The sequence below is a fragment of the Protopterus annectens genome, chromosome 9.part0 (genome assembly GCF_019279795.1).
Source record: "Protopterus annectens isolate FY-2018-M chromosome 9.part0, PAN1.0, whole genome shotgun sequence".
Taxonomy (NCBI): domain Eukaryota; kingdom Metazoa; phylum Chordata; order Ceratodontiformes; family Protopteridae; genus Protopterus; species Protopterus annectens.
This window is the reverse complement of record NC_056743.1, coordinates 815,434,717-815,450,891: the sequence shown is the minus strand read 5'-3', so window position 1 is coordinate 815,450,891 and position 16,175 is coordinate 815,434,717. Positions and strand designations below refer to the sequence as shown.

The window sequence follows — 16,175 nt, the reverse complement described above, 5'->3', positions numbered from 1 at the left end:
ACAAATGGAAAAGGTTTTCTGCTTGGAACCAAGCTAAAGGCCAAGACACAACTCAGCCTCATATGCCTCACATTCTGCAGTATTTAGCCGAGATGTTGCAAAAAGGACTTTCCTTCTCCTCAATTAAAATCCATGCTTCAGCTATTTCAGCTCACTACGACACAAATCCACCTTTATTTTCAAATCCTCTTCTAAGGCAGTTCCTCAGAGGGGCAAAAATCATTAGACCACCTAGAAGAGCTCCTACACCAACATGGGACCTCAACTTTGTTCTGGAAAAACTAACGCTACCTCCCTTTGAACCAGCTTTCTCTGCAGACCTTCAGTTCCTATCTTGGAAGACTGCCCTGCTCCTGGCAATAACTTCTGCCAGGAGAGTCTCAGAATTACAGGCACTTATGGCAGTGGAACCTTTCCTCATTTTTCATCAAGACAGAGTTTCTCTACAAACTAATCCTTCCTTCATGCCTAAGGTGGTTTCCAGTGTAGCTTTAAACCAAACCATCCACCTACCCACTTTCTTTCCCAATCCACAGAACAAAGGTGAGAGACTCCTGCATTCCTTGGACATTCACAGGCAGCTTCGTTACTACTTGGATAAAACTAAGGCTTTCAGAAAAACTGACCAGCTCTTTGTATCCTATGCTACTGCTTCTCAAGGCAGGGCCATATTCAAGCAAACCATTTCTAAATGGATAGGCCATTGCATACGGTTCTGCTATACCCATCATGGGAAACCAGTTCCCCCTACCATTAGATCCCACTCTACCAGGGCAACAGCTATCTCTACAGCCTTTCTCAGGGGGGTTCCTACCAAGGAAATTTTAGAAGCTGCAACTTGGAGTTCTGTACACACCTTCACCAAACACTATCACTTACCTCTTTATTCTAAGACCAGGGCGGGCTTCGCCACTGCAGTTCTGCAGGGCCTCATTGCCTCCACTAACCCTCTATGATACCGCCACCCTACCTTAGCTTTGGGACTCAACCCAAGTGTGATGACTGCTGCAGGGTAACACGATGAACATAGTACAGTTTTGTACCTACCATAAATGTAGATGTTCAAGTGTTCACCCTGCTGCAGTCCAGGTTAACCTCCCTCCAACCCCTCTGATCTACTGGCTAAATCTCTGCTATGCCTTACTGATGTATTTGCTTATAGCTGAAGGGATTTTGTGTTTGTACAATGTTCTCATCATTTTGTACTAATTTGGATCACCTTTTTGGGGGCACCTGACATCTGGGGCAAGAAAAACTGAAGAAAATGGCGTCTGTTGCAGTATATGTACCCCTGGCACACTGACGTCAAGGATGAGGCGACAGCAGCCGACGTCGGACCAAGACTTTTGAAATCCGGCCGACTGCAGGACCGCCTGACGACAGGATAACACAAGTGTGATGACTGCAGCAGGGTGAACACTCGAACATCTACATTTATGGTAGGTACAAAACTGTACTTTTGTGTGGCTAGATCACATTATCAGTTCTCTACTTTACCTTTTGAACTATGCACTGCATCAGTAGTGTTCACAAAGTGTCTATCTCCAGTTGCAGGCTACATGGTAGCTACATTTTTCTGTATTTAGGCAACTTGCTTATCTTTGCAGTCTTTTTCAGAATTTCAGGAATCCCTTTTGTGGGTGAGAGATCTCTTTCACAAACTGGGATTCCAAGAGAACATTCAAAAGTCTTTCTTGACATCTCACACAGGATGTATTCCTGGCATGCCAACTGGACACCTCAGTCCAAAGAGCATTTCTTCCACAGGAAAAAAATATATCTTTATTTAGATCTATTTCTAAAATTTTCCACTCAAACTTTGATCACTGTGAAAGGGTTACCTCAGGATTTTGGGTCTCCTGGCATCTGTGATTCTCAAGATACCCTTGGCAGGACTCCACATGAGAAAGGTACAGTGGTGTCTGAAATTTCTCTGGTCCTTGCATCAACACCCTTTATCTGTTCAGATCCAAGCACTGGGGCTTGTCAGAAGAGAAATCAATTGGTGGAGACAACAGATATCCTTAAATATCATTAAATCAGGGTCTCCCTTTCCTCACCTGCTCCAAAGCAGTTGGTCAGCACAGATGCTTCAGACTTTGCTTGGGGAGCAGTTTCTGGTGAGATAAAAGTGCAGGGGGTGTTGGACACCAAAGCAGACTCAAGCACATCATTATCAAGGAAATGATTGCTTGTCCTGATCAAGGCACTAAATTTTGTTAACTATCTTTGGTTTCCGGGACCTCTTCAAGTGGTTACAGACAGTGCCGCAGTGATGTGATTAATCAGCAAGCAAGGGGGATCCAGGTTGTACACCTCCCTTGCAGACTAGCCATGTTAGCTTGGAATATAGCTTCACAGCACAGTGTCACTCTATGGATCCTGCATTCTATCAAAGCAAAACTGTGTAGCAGACAAGCTGAGCAGGATGAGGCCAGACCCTCATGAATGGAAACTAAATGTGGGAATGTTACAAGATTTGCTCTATCTGTGGGGAGATATTCATTGTGTTTCACTGTTGCAGTCATTACAGTTGGGTTATCCTGTTGGCAGGCTACCCACAGTCGGCCCGAATTCCAAAGTCCAGGTCCGGCGTCGGTTGCTGTCGCCTCCTCCCTGACATCAGTGCGCCAGGGATATAAAAGATGCTGCCGATGCCATTTTCTTCAGTCTTTCTTGCCGCGCGGTGCCTGAAGCAAAAGCAGTTCGCAAGTGCCGGTCGGCCGACTCCTGAGATTTTCAAAATCGAATTTCAGATCCAAAGTCTTCATTAAAGCTAAGTACCCCGTTGGGGAAACTTTTTTCTTGCTCCAGACCCATGTCAGAAAAAGTTAATAATTGTATTTCTTGTGGGAAGCAAATACCTCATAAGGATTTTCATGCTTACTGTATTCTTTGCCTAGGCCCTGATTACGACATTGCTAGTTGTCGGTTTTGTGCTAGATTTAACCAACGCACTATTAAGCGTCGGTACGATTTTGCATTTCATTACTTTGGCAGAAGATTCAATTATGTAATGCCGTTGGAACAGCTGACTACCGGAGTTTATAAAAAGCGCAAAGAAAGAGAAAAGGACAGGCATCTGAGGTCCAAAACCGACGACGAGGCTTCCACTAGGCCTGTCGCCGGTTCTCAGTGAGGCGCTTTCGCAGCATCTGATGTCCGCTACCTCAGTGCCACAGGCCGCTTCCGATTCCCACGTGGAACTGACTAGGCTGCCGGAAACTCAAGGTATTGGACACTCGGAAACTATTCCCTCAGATGGGTCTGGAGCCGCTGAGCAGGCATCGGCTTCGGAGGGTGTTTTCAGGCCTACACAGTTATATGTGAAACCTACTTCAGCTTCAAAGGCAAAGACTAAAGCAGCTCTAAAGACAAAGAAACAAGTACAGCATTCTCCTGGACAGGCCACCATGCCTCAAAAACAGATGCTTAAAATGGCCGAAGACCTAATTACTTAGATCAGGGGTTCCCATCCCCCTCCTGATAAGAGGCCTAGGCAAGAGATAGAATATGGATCTTCAGACCAGGTTTCCATTTCCTTTGATTCCTCTAATGAACAGGAATATTCTCTTCCTCCCTATGAGGATTCTGATGCTGAAGAATCTATTCCTTCAACCTCTCCTCCTGAGGATCTCTTTTGGGGAGACACTGCATACTATGAGGGAGCATTTCCACTGGGAGAGCCAAGATTACTCAGAATCCAAGAAAAGGCTCAGAGACTTCCTTTTATTACCTCAGCATAGGCCCCTTGCTATCCCACCTGTTTTAGACACTGTAGATGATGTATTTTCAGAGTCCAGTCTGTCTCCAGACTCTCTACCACCAGCTCCTTTTAAGCCAGACAGATACTACAAGGTTCCCGATTCACATAAATTTCTTTATTAAAACCCTGCTGCTGAACCAGAAACTATCTCTCAGGGTCCCAAAGGGGTCAAAGCTTCCACTGCAAAAAACCCTATCCCCTCTGATAGGGATTCTAGGGCCCTGGACAGATGGGGGAAAAGGTTTTATACTTCTGCTACCTTGGCTGTAAGAGCTCTAAATTGCCAATTTCATATGCTTAAATATCAGCAGTATCTTATGTCACTGCTTAAACAGAAAATGTTGTTAAATTCAGAATGTGCAGAAAGTAAAGAAATGCAGGATTTATTGCACGCAACTGAACAAGTGGGAAAGCATACTTTGCAATGTGGTTTTGATTTTCTAGAGGCCTCCTGCAGGGCCGCTGTTACAGGTTCTGTCATTAGGAGGCATGCTTGGTTAAAAGAACAGAATTTGCCTGATCATGTTAAAGCAAAACTATTAGATGCTCCATTACAGCATGATACTTTATATAAAAGCGAAGAGGTGTTGAAGAAAATGGAGGACAAAGCTAAATCTATGCAAACAGTCAAGGATTTCTTGCAGGTACAGCCTCCCAGATTTAGCAGGAACTGATCTAGAAAGAATTGGTCCTTTCCAGTGTCAGACAGGTCACAAAGAGGCAGATACAGATGCCCCAGAGGCAGATCACAGCCCCAAGGCTCATACAGGCCTAAACAATGGGGTGCTTCTACCTCCAAAAGCGGAGAGGAAAAATCACAGCCATACAGAAAACAGTCTCAATGACTTTCCCCTGCCAGCACCAAGCACTTATCTTCTGGCAGCCCCTTTGGGGGGAAAACTAGCTCTTTTTTCACAAAATTGGCACATGATCACCCAGGACAAATGGGTCTTAAATATCGTATCACAAGGCTACAGGTTCCACTTTCACACCCTGCCAAGGCCAAACGGTATGCCAGACCTGCCACGCAATCAGTGGGCAGAGGCACAAAAACAAGTTTCTTCCCTCATGGACATGAGAGCCATTCAGTTAGTACCACAGCAAGAGCAGGGACTAGGATTCTACTCAAGGCTATTCTTGGTGCCCAGAAAGGACAAAGCCTGGAGGCCAATACTGGACCTGTCTGTCCTAAACTCATTTCTGGATATTCCAAAATTCAAAATGTTAACTCTGCAGCAGCTTCTGCCCATGCTGGGCAAGAGGGCTTGGCTTGTGACTTTAGACCTAAAAGAGGCATACCTACATGTCCCAATCAGACAATCATGCAGAAGATACCTCAGATGTAGAGCTGGCTCAATACATTACCAATTCTCTGCACTGCCCTTTGGCTTATCTACTGTACCCAGGGTCTTCACAAAATGCCTGGCACCAGTGATTGCATTTTGCAGACAAAGAGGAATATAAATATATCCTTACTTGGACGACTGCCTTATTCAAGCAGAGAACAAGGACATTCTACTACAGCATCTGGCGTTTGTAAAAAGATTACTAATAGGTCTAGGGTACACAGCAAACGAAAAGAAATCAAAACTCGTACCCTCTCAAGAGATAATATTCCTGGGTGCAAGCTTAAATACAACTGCCCAGATGGCTTTTCTCACACCAGACAAAAACAGACAACTGACTACTTATTTCAAAATGTTGGCAATAAAGACCCAGTTATCTGCAAGAAAAATTCTGCAGGCTTTGGGCTTCATGGCATCTTGCATTCTGCTAATTCCATATGCAAGACTGCATATGAGGAAACTTCAATGATATCTAAAAAGTGTTTGGACTCAACATTGCCACAGCCTGGAAACAATAATTACCCTCATTCCCTGCCTGGAACAGGAGTTTCGATGGTGGGCAAAAGCCTGTCACCACAACACGGGACAGCCATTCACCTTACCCACAGCTAGGCAGACATTGACAGCAGATGCATCAGATTATGCCTGGGGGGCCCATATGGCAGGAAGATGTATTCAGGGCACATGGTCTGCAAGTCAAATGCATCTACGTCAATCAAAAAGAAATGCTAGCTGTTTAGAACACCCTGACAGCCTTCAAGGATCTACTTCATTCAGGACAACTACTGATAAGGACGGACAATACTACAGTCATGTGGTACATAAACAAGCAGGGAGGCACACATTCCTACCCCCTCTGCAGGCTAGCCATGAACTTGTGGGACACAGCATTGACTTACCAAGTACATCTGCAAGCACAATTCCTGCCAGGAAGGACAAATACTCTGGCAGACAAACTAAGCAGAAACCTAATGGATCCCCACGAGTGGAAATTGGATCCACAAGTCTTCAGCATGATAACAAGGAACTGGGGATGCCTGGACATAGACCTATTTGCCTCCCTTCACAACTACCAACTATAGAAATTCTGCACAAGGACTTATCACAAGCAAGCATGGAAAGTGGATGCTCTATCTTTCAGCTGGAAAGACCTAACAGTATATGCCTTCCCTCCTGTGCCTCTCCTCCCCAAGGTACTCCTCAAGGTCAGACAAGAGAAACCAAAAATGATACTGATTGCCCCAGACTGGCCCCGCCAGCACTGGTACCCAATCCTAAAGAGCTTGTCTTAATGCCCAGCTTGGACATTACCTCAAATTCCTCACTTATTGACCCAACAAGACAGTCAGATACTACACAGTCAACTCAGGACCTTAAACCTGGCAGCATGGCGGATAACGTAGCCAGTCAAGGCACACCTCTCTCTAAAGCAGTGATGGATGTTATTTTGGAGGCCAGGAGGCCTGGAGGCCTAGCACCAGAAAATCTTATGCAGAAAAACGGAAGAGATTCTGTGCTTGGAACCAGGCACAAGGGTTTGACATGATTTTTCCAAATATTCCTCAGATTTTGCAATACTTAACTGAGATGCTTGATAAAGGCCTTTACTTTTCATCAATTAAAATTCATGGCTCTGCCATTTCAGCTCATTACAATACAGAACGACCTATTTTTTCTCATCCATTACTAAGGCAGTACCTCAGAGGGGCCAAAAACATAAGACCTCCAAGGAGAGCACCAATACCTGCATGGGACCTCAACTATGTCTTGGAAAAACTCACATTGCCTCCATTTGAACCAGCCTCTGCAGCTGATATAAAATTCTTATCCTGGAAAACAGCTCTGCTTTTAGCAATAACATCTGCTAGGCGAGTCTCAGAGTTACAGGCACTCATGGCTGTGGAACCTTTTTTATCATTTTCCATCCTGACAGGGTTTCCCTGCAGACAAACCCTACATTTATGCCTAAGGTAGTGTCCAGTTTGGCCCTTAACCAAACAATTCATTTGCCTACCTTTTATTCAAACCCACAGAATAAGGGTGAGAGAATTCTGCATTCTTTGGACATTCACAGGCAGCTACGCTTCTACTTGGACAGAACCAAAGCTTTCAGAAAGACTGAACAACTTCTAGTGGCATATGCTGCAGGATCACAAGGACAGCCTATCTCAAAGCAGACTATTTCAAAGTGGATAGGCCACTGCATTCGTTTCTGCTATTCACAGCATGGCAAATCAGTGCCTAAGGGCATTAGGCCACATTCAACCAAAACAGCAGCCACTTCAGCAGCCTTCCTCAGAGGAGTACCAACCAAAGACATCTTAGAGGCTGCAACTTGGAGTTCAGTGCATACTTTTACAAAGCACTGTCACCAACCTCTTTACTCTAAATCCAGGGCAAGATTTGCCACTGCAGTTCTGCAAGGCCTGATAGCCTCTCCTAATCCTATTTAGCCCCAGCTTTCCAACCTTAGCTTTGGGATTCAACCCAATTGTAATGACTGCAACAGTGAACCACGATGAACATAGTACAGTTGTGTACCTACCATAAATGTAGATGTTCGAGTGTATTCACTGTTGCATTCCAGGTTACCCTCCCACCATCCCCCTTTTCCTTTGCTGGGACTTATCTGTACTTCTCTATTCTATACAACCTATGTAGTGTATTTGCTTGTAGATGAAGGAAAAGTTGTTTTTTGTGCATGCATGCTTATTGGCATAATGTAGCCTACTATTTTAGGGGCACCTGACATCTGGGGCAAGAAAATCTGAAGAAAATGGAGTCGGCTGCATCTTTTATACCCCTGGCGCACTGACGTCAAGGAGGAGGTGACAGCAACCGACGCTGGACCTGGACTTTGGAACTCGGGCCGACTGCGGGTAGCCTGCCAGCAGGATAACCCAAATATATAATGACTGCAACAGTGAATACACTCGAACATCTACATTTATGGTAGGTACACAACTGTACTTTCTTCATGTAGAGCTGTTTGCCTCCTCTGTGAACAGTCAACTGGAAAAATTCTGTGACAGGACTCCATACAAGAAGCCCTGGAAGACTGATGCCTTTTCTTTTCTTTGGACAAGGATGCTCCTGTATGCCTTTCTACACATGTTCATCATGCATACAGCTGCAGTCATTACAGACTGGTTATCCTGCCTTCAGGCGGGTCCTCGGTCGGCCGAATTCCAAAGTCTAGGTCCGGCGTCTGTTGTCGTCGCTTTTTCCCTGACATCAGTGCGGCAAGGGTATAAAAGAGGCAGCCAACGCCATTTTCTTCAGTCTTTCTTGCGCGGTGCCCGAAGCAGAAGCAGTTCGCAAGTGCCGGTCGGCCAGCTCCTGAGATTTACGAAAGTATTTCAGCCGAAGTCTTCTTTAAAGCTAAGTACCCGTTGAAACTTTTCTTGCCTCAGACCGATGTCAGACAAAGTTAATAATTGCATTTCTTGTGGGAAGCAAATACCGCATAAGGATTTTCACTCTTTCTGTATACCTTGCTTAGGGCCAGACCACGACATCTCGGCCTGCCGTTTTTGTGCTAGGTTCAACAAGCGTACTATTAAGTGCCGGGCGGAGTTCGCCCTCCATTATTTTGGCAAAAGATTTAATTACATCATGTCGTCGGATACACCGATGCCAGTTTTAAGCAAAAGACGCAAAGACAAGGACCGACATCCGAGGTCTGCACCGAGTACTGAGACCACGCTTAGGCCGACTACCGGTTCTCAGCGAGGCGCCTACGCAGCCCCTGACTACCGATGAAACTATTTTACCGGTGACTTCGGTACCCGAGGTCGCAGGCTCCTTGGTCTCCATTCCCACTGCAGATACCGACGCCACTCTTGGCGGGGAAACCGAAAATTTAGTGAGGCCTGCCATTTCTGAAGGCGTCTTCAGGCCTACCACCTTCTCTATTAAATCCTTCACTAAATCTAAAGCTGCCATGAAAACTAAAAAACAGGGTCCTCAGACCTCCTCTCAAGGCCCCATGCCTAAAAAAACAGATGCTTAAAATGGCTGAGGATTTGATAACTCTCATCAGGGGTTCTCAACCCCCCCTCTGACAAAAGACCCAGATTGGAGGAAGACTACCCTTCCTCAGACCAGGCTTCTATTACCTCAGACCATTCTGAGGACCAGGATTATGCCTATTCCCCTTTTGAAGACTCTGATGCTGAGGAGTCTATTCCCTCTGTCTCCCCTCCCCGAGGACTACTCTTTTGGGGAAACCCTGCATACATTGAGGGAGCACTTCCACTGGGAGGGCCAAGATTACTCAGATTCCAAGAAAAGGCTCAGGGAATTTCTACTGCTCCCCCAGCATAGGCCCCTGGCTATCCCTCCTGTTTTAGATATTTTGGATGATGTGTACGCAGAAGCCAGTCTTAATCCAGATTCTTTACCTCCAGCCCCTGTTAAACCAAACAGGTATTACCGGGTTCCTGATTCTCACCAGTTCCTTTATAAAAGCCATACTGCTGACCCAGAAACAATTTCACAGGGTCCCAAGGGAATTAAGGCCTCTACTGCTAAAAACCCTTTACCTTCAGAGAGAGATTCCAGAGCATTAGAAAGGTGGGGGAAAAAGGTGTATACATCTGCCACTTTAATCATGAGGGCATTAAATTGTCAATTTCATATGTTAAAGTACCAACAGTTTTTGCTATCTCAGCTGAAAAGCAAAATGACACAAACAGAACAACCAGATTTGAAAGAGTTGCAGGATTTGTTGCATGGAGCAGAGCAAGTGGGTAAACATACCTTGCAGTGTGGTTTTGATGCTTTAGAGGCTTCATGTAGAGCTGCTGTCACGGGGTCTGTCATACGTAGACATGCTTGGCTCAAAGAGCAAACCTTACCAGATCATGTCAAAGCAAAGTTATTAGATGCACCACTTCAAAAAGATGTATTGTTTGGTGTTAAAGATGAGGAGGTACTAAAGAAAATGGAGGAAAAAGCAAAATCTATGCAAACAGTGAAAGATTTCTTGCAGGTGCAACCTCCATGCTTCAGCAGAAACTGGCCTTCAAAAAATTGGTCCTTTCCAGCCAGGGATAGACCTCAAAGGGGCAGATACAGACGCCCAAGGGGTAGAGGACAACCTTAAGGATCTTACAGAGCTAGACAGTGGCAAGCACCAACCCCAAGAGATGGAGAAGATAGAATCACAGTCATTTAGAAAACAGACACAATGACTTCCCCCTATGCCTGCCAAACAAAGCTATAATGGCAGCACCTTTGGGCGGAAAAGTGGCATTATTTTCAAAAAACTGGCACATTGTTCCAAAAGACAAATGGATTCTGGACATTATAGACAGAGGCTACAGGTTCCACTTACACACCCTTCCAAAAATGAGAGGCTTGCCAAACCTGCCACAAAATCAATGGGCAGAGGCACAAAGACAAATTTCCGCTCTCATGGATATGAAAGCAATTCAAGAGGTACCTGCAAAAGAACAAGGTCAAGGTTTTTATTCCAGACTATTTCTGGTACCAAGGAAGGACAAAGACTGGAGACCCATCTTAGACCTATCCATCCTAAACACATATCTACAGGTGCCAAAATTCAAGATGCTCACATTACAGCAGCTTCTTCCCATGCTGGGCAAGGAGTCTTGGCTGGTAACGTTGGACCTCAAGGAGGCATACCTGCATGTCCCTGTCAGACAAGATTGCAGAAGATACCTCAGATTTCTTGCAGGTTCAACCCATTACCAATTCTCTGCATTGCCCCTTGGCTTATCTACTGCACCCAGAGTGTTTACGAAATGCCTGGCATCAGTAATTGCCTACTGCAGACAACAAGGAATACAAATCTACCCATATCTGGATGACTACTTGATCCAAGCGGACAGCAAGGACATTCTATTGCAGCATCTGGCGTTTGTAATAAAACTGTTAAACTACCTGGGATACACAGTGAACAAAAAGAAATCAAAACTAATACCTTCTCAACAGATAATTTTCCTGGGTGCCAGCTTAAATACAACCACCCAGATGGCCTACCTCACGCCAGACAAACAAGGGCAACTGTCTCAATACTTCAACAAAATGGCAGCTTTCACCAGACTAACTGCAAGGAAAGTCCTGCAGGCTCTGGGATTCATGGCATCTTGCATCCTACTAATACCATGTGCAAAGCTGCATATGAGGAAATTACAATGGTACCTAAAAAACTTATGGTCTCAACACAGCTACAGCTTGGAAACAATTATACCACTCATTCCATGCCTTCAAAAGGAATTTTTGTGGTGGGCTCAAGCATGCCAAAGAAACACAGGTCTCCCTTTCTGTCTACCTCAAGCAACTCAAATCATCACAGCGGATGCCTCAGACTACGCCTGGGGAGAACACATGGCAGATCAGTGCATTCTGGGGAAAATGGTCCCAAAAACAGAAGCACCTACACATCAACCAAAAGGAGATGCTAGCTGTGCAAAATGCTCTTATGACCTTCAAAGACCTACTGCATCCAGGCCAGCTATTGATAAGGACAGGCAACACCACAGTCATGTGGTACATAAACAGGGGGGAACTCATTCATACCCCCTGTGCAGGCAAGCCATGACCCTGTGGAACACAGCACTGGAATTACAAATTAAACTACAGGCACAATTCCTGCCAGGGAAGGAAAACACACTAGCAGACAACTTAAGCAGAAATATGACAGACTCTCACACGAATGGAAGTTGCATCCTCAAGTCTTCTCAAAGATAACTCAGGCATGGGGACAGCCAGACATAGATCTATTTGCTACCCACAAAAATTACCAGTTGGAAAAATTCTGTTCAAGGACCTATCATCCACAGGCCTGGAAAGTGGACGCACTGTCTTTCAATTGGACAACATTGACAGTCTATGCCTTCCCACCTCTTCCTCTACTGACCAAAGTTCTATTAAAAGCCAGAGCAGAGAGGCCACAAATGATTCTCATTGCTCCAGACTGGCCACGACAGCACTGGTATCCTCTCCTAAAGAGCCTGACACACTCACCACCATGGATCCTACCTCTAGTTCCTCTTCTGTTGTCCCAGCACAACTACAAAACCCTTCACAGCCAGCTCAAAACCCTAAATCTAGCTGCATGGAGAATACCTTAATTTCCCAACAGACTCTCCTCTCCAAGGAGGTGCAGGATGTCATCTTAGAGGCCAGAAGACCCTCTACTAGAAAAGCCTACTCCGCCAAATGGAAACGATTTTGTTCCTGGAATCAAGAAAAGGACCAGAATCCTTGGGTAATAAATATACCTCAAATTTTACAGTACCTCGCTGAGATGTTAAACAGTGGCCTTTCCTTCTCCTCCATGAAGATCCACGCTTCAGCCATTTCTGCACAATACAATACAGATCCTCCTTTATTCTCACATCCTCTATTAAGGCAGATGTTCATCGTGCATACAGCTGCAGTCATAACAGATGGGTTCTCCTGCCGGCAGGCGGGTCCTCGGTCGGCCGAATTCCAAAGTCTAGGTCTGGCGTTGGTTGTCGTCGCTTCTTCCCTGACGTCAGTGCGACAGGGGTATAAAGGAACCAGCCAACGCCATTTTCTTCAGTCTTTCTTGCCACGCGGTGCCCGAAGCAGAAGCAGTTCGCAAGTGCCGGTCGGCCAGCTCCTGAGATTACGAAAAATTGGAAACCGAAGTCTTCTTAAAAGCCAAGTACCCCGTTGTGGAAACTTTTCTTGCCTCAGACCGATGTCAGACAAGTTAATAATTGTATTTCTTGTGGGAAGCAAATACCGCATAAGGATTTCCATTCCCTCTGTATACCTTGTTTAGGCCCAGACCATGACGTCACGGTCAGTCGCTTTTGTGCTACTTTCAACAAACGCACTATTAAGCGTCGGGCAGAGTTTGCCCAGCATTATTTTGGGAAAGCATTTAACTATACTATATCGTCGGATACTCCGACTCCGGTTATGTCTAAAAAACGCAAAGACAAGGACCGACACACGAGGTCCGCGGCCCTACTGACACCACGCCAAAGCCGACTACACGTGGTCCGGTTCTCAGCGAGGCACCTACGCAGCTCCTGACTACCGACGACACTTCTTTGGCGGTGTCTCCTGTGCCCGAGGTCGCAGGCTCCTCGGCCCACACCCCGAATACAGATACCGAAGCTACTCTTGGCGTTGAAACTCAGAATGTGGACAGGTCCACCTCCACTCAAGGTGTCTTCAGACCTTTCTCTTCTTTCACCATCAAGGCTTTCACAAAGTCTAAAGCAACCATGCACTCTAAGAGACCAGCTACTCAGGGCCCATCTCCAGGCCCCATGCCTAAGAAACAGATGCTTAAAATGGCTGAGGATTTAATTACTCTTATCAGAGGTTCTCAGCCCCCACCGGACAAAAGACCCAGAGTGGAGGAAGATTCCCCCTCCTCTGATCAGGGCTCCATTATTTCAGAGCACTCTGATGATCAGGAACATTCTTACTCCCCTTTTGAAGACTCTGATGCGGAGGAGTCCATCCCTTCTGTCTCCCCCCAGAGGATTACTCATTTGGGGAAACTTTGCATACCTTAAGGGAACACTTCCACTGGGAAGGCCAAGATTATTCCAATTCCAAGAAAAGGCTCAGGGAATTTCTCTTGCTACCTCAGCACAGGCCTCTGGCTATACCTCCTGTCTTGGACATCCTGGATGATGTTTACTCGGAGGCCTGCCTTAACCCGGACTCTCTACCTCCAGCTCCAGTTAAGTCTGACAGGTACTATAGGGTTCCTGACTCACACCAATTTCCATACAAGAGCCATGCTGCTGACCCAGAAACCATCTCACAGGGCCCCAAGGGAGATGAGGCCTCCATTGCTAAAAATCCACTACCTTCCGAGTGAGACTCCAGATCCTTAGAAAGGTGGGGGAAAAAGTATATACCTCGGCTACCTTATCCATGAGGGCCTTAAACTGTCAGTTTCATATGCTAAAATACCAACAGTTTTTGTTATCACAATTGAAAAGTAAAATGTCACAACCTGAACATCCAGACTTGAAGGAGTTGCAGGATTTGATGCATAGTGCAGAACAAGTGGGTAAGCATACCTTACAATGTGGTTTTGATGCTCTAGAGGCCTCATGTAGAGCTGCTGTTACAGGATCAGTCATACGTAGGCATGCCTGGCTCAAGGAACAAACCTTACCTGATAATGTTAAAGCTAAATTACTAGACGCCCCTTTTCAAAAGGATGTACTATTTGGTGCTAAGGCCGAGGAGGTGTTAAGGAAAATGGAGAAAAAGGCTAAATCAATGCAAACTGTGAAAGAATTTCTGCAGGTACAACCCCCACACTTTAGTAGAAATTGGCCTTCCAAAAACTGGTCCTTTCCTGCTACGGACAGACCCCAAAGAGGCAGATACAGGCGCCCGAGGGGCAGAGGACAATCCCAAGGATCGTTTAGAGGCAGACAGTGGCAAGCTCCTACACAAAGAGGTGGTGAGGATAACTCGCAATCTTTCAGAAAGCAAACCCAATGACTTTCCCCTTTGCATGCCAACCAAGTCTCAAATGGCAGCCCCCTTAGGAGGAAAGCTGGCATTATTTTCAAAAAATTGGCATAGTCACCAAGGACAAATGGATCCTGGACATTATAAACAGAGGCTACAAATTCCATTTTCACACCCTTCCAAAAATGAGAGGCATGCCAAACCTGCCACAAAATCAAAGGGCAGAGGCACAAAGGCAAATTACAGATCTCGTAAACATGAAAGCTATTCAAGAGGTGCCTGCAAAAGAACAAGGTCAAGGTTTTTATTCCAGGCTATTTCTGGTGCCAAGGAAGGGAAAAGATTGGAGACCTATTTTGGACCTATCCATCCTAAACACATTTCTACTCGTGAGAAGAAAATCCAAACACAACCTAGAACTCGAACAACGGCTACTGCAGTAAACCTGGTGAATACAGCGTAGCTGGAACAGCAAGACCCAACATCCGAAACAACAAATCCGGAATATAATAATCCAAAAGCACCGCCAACTTGTAGAAAGGTTTCCTTTATTATACGATAAAAAATGTAGTATCACTAGTTCAGCGCTTTCATCTGCTGACCGCAGACTTCCTCAGAACTAGTGTTTACCATCTTTACAAGCTTATTTAAAAAACTTTTGGCGCCAAAACTTTAAAATCCATTTAAAGAGACATACATTTCCAAAACTTGTTAATAACATTTAAGCTAAATGATGTCACTCTAAGCTGTTGTGAACTATGTACATTAAACTTAATTTCATAACTTTGTTTGCAACAACTAATAAATATAAATGTAACATTGTAGTAAATATAACATTATAATAAATATAACAATATTTAACAATATTTTAAAAAATGTGAATAAATTCTAAAACCTAATATAATGTACTAATAATGATCTGTATTTAAATGATGTAAAATTGTATAAAATTTATGAGTTCATAATCAAAAATGGCTTAATACTGATGAACTCATTAATACCTGGACTTCTGGTGGAATCAGTGAGCATCTACCATTTACTTTCTTTACAGGCTAGTCTTGTTTTCCAATCCCCACCATATAGTGTATGTTTTTCCTCATCTATAATAAAAAACAAGAAAATATGATCTTCCCCATATTCCTTAATATGTCTATATAGTGCATTTTTACAATCCTGTTTTTGTATCCTGTAATAATGTTCATAAATGCATTTTTTCAACTGCCTTTCTGTTTTGCCTATGTAATAGGCTGAACATTTCTTACATAAGGCCAAATACACTATATGTTTAGTACTACAATTTCCACCTATACTTCTTATCACTGTGGTGTTTGTATCACCTAATTGAACTTTACTGTTCATATTGATATACTTACATTGATTACAACTTCCACATTTCCTGGTGAAATTTTTTTTCCTGTTGATTAGCCATCCTCCTGTGTTTTACTCTTTCTAACAGTCTTTTTATGTTGGGACCCGTTTTATGAACTATTTTGGGCTTATCTCCCAGAATATTCTTGTTAGAATCTATAACAGTTATTATATCCCAATACCTCTCAATAATGTCTTTGATTCTATAACTATATGGTGTATAGGTAATGACACAAACTCTACCCATG

The 16,175-nt window shown here is 44.5% G+C and overlaps 1 protein-coding gene across 3 annotated transcripts in view; it reads left to right on the top strand.

The window, feature by feature from the left end:
• Positions 1–16,175, top strand: part of DIP2B (disco interacting protein 2 homolog B) — a 2,678,679-nt gene that overhangs the window by 1,317,140 nt on the left and 1,345,364 nt on the right. The gene's annotated exons all lie outside the window — the stretch shown is intronic.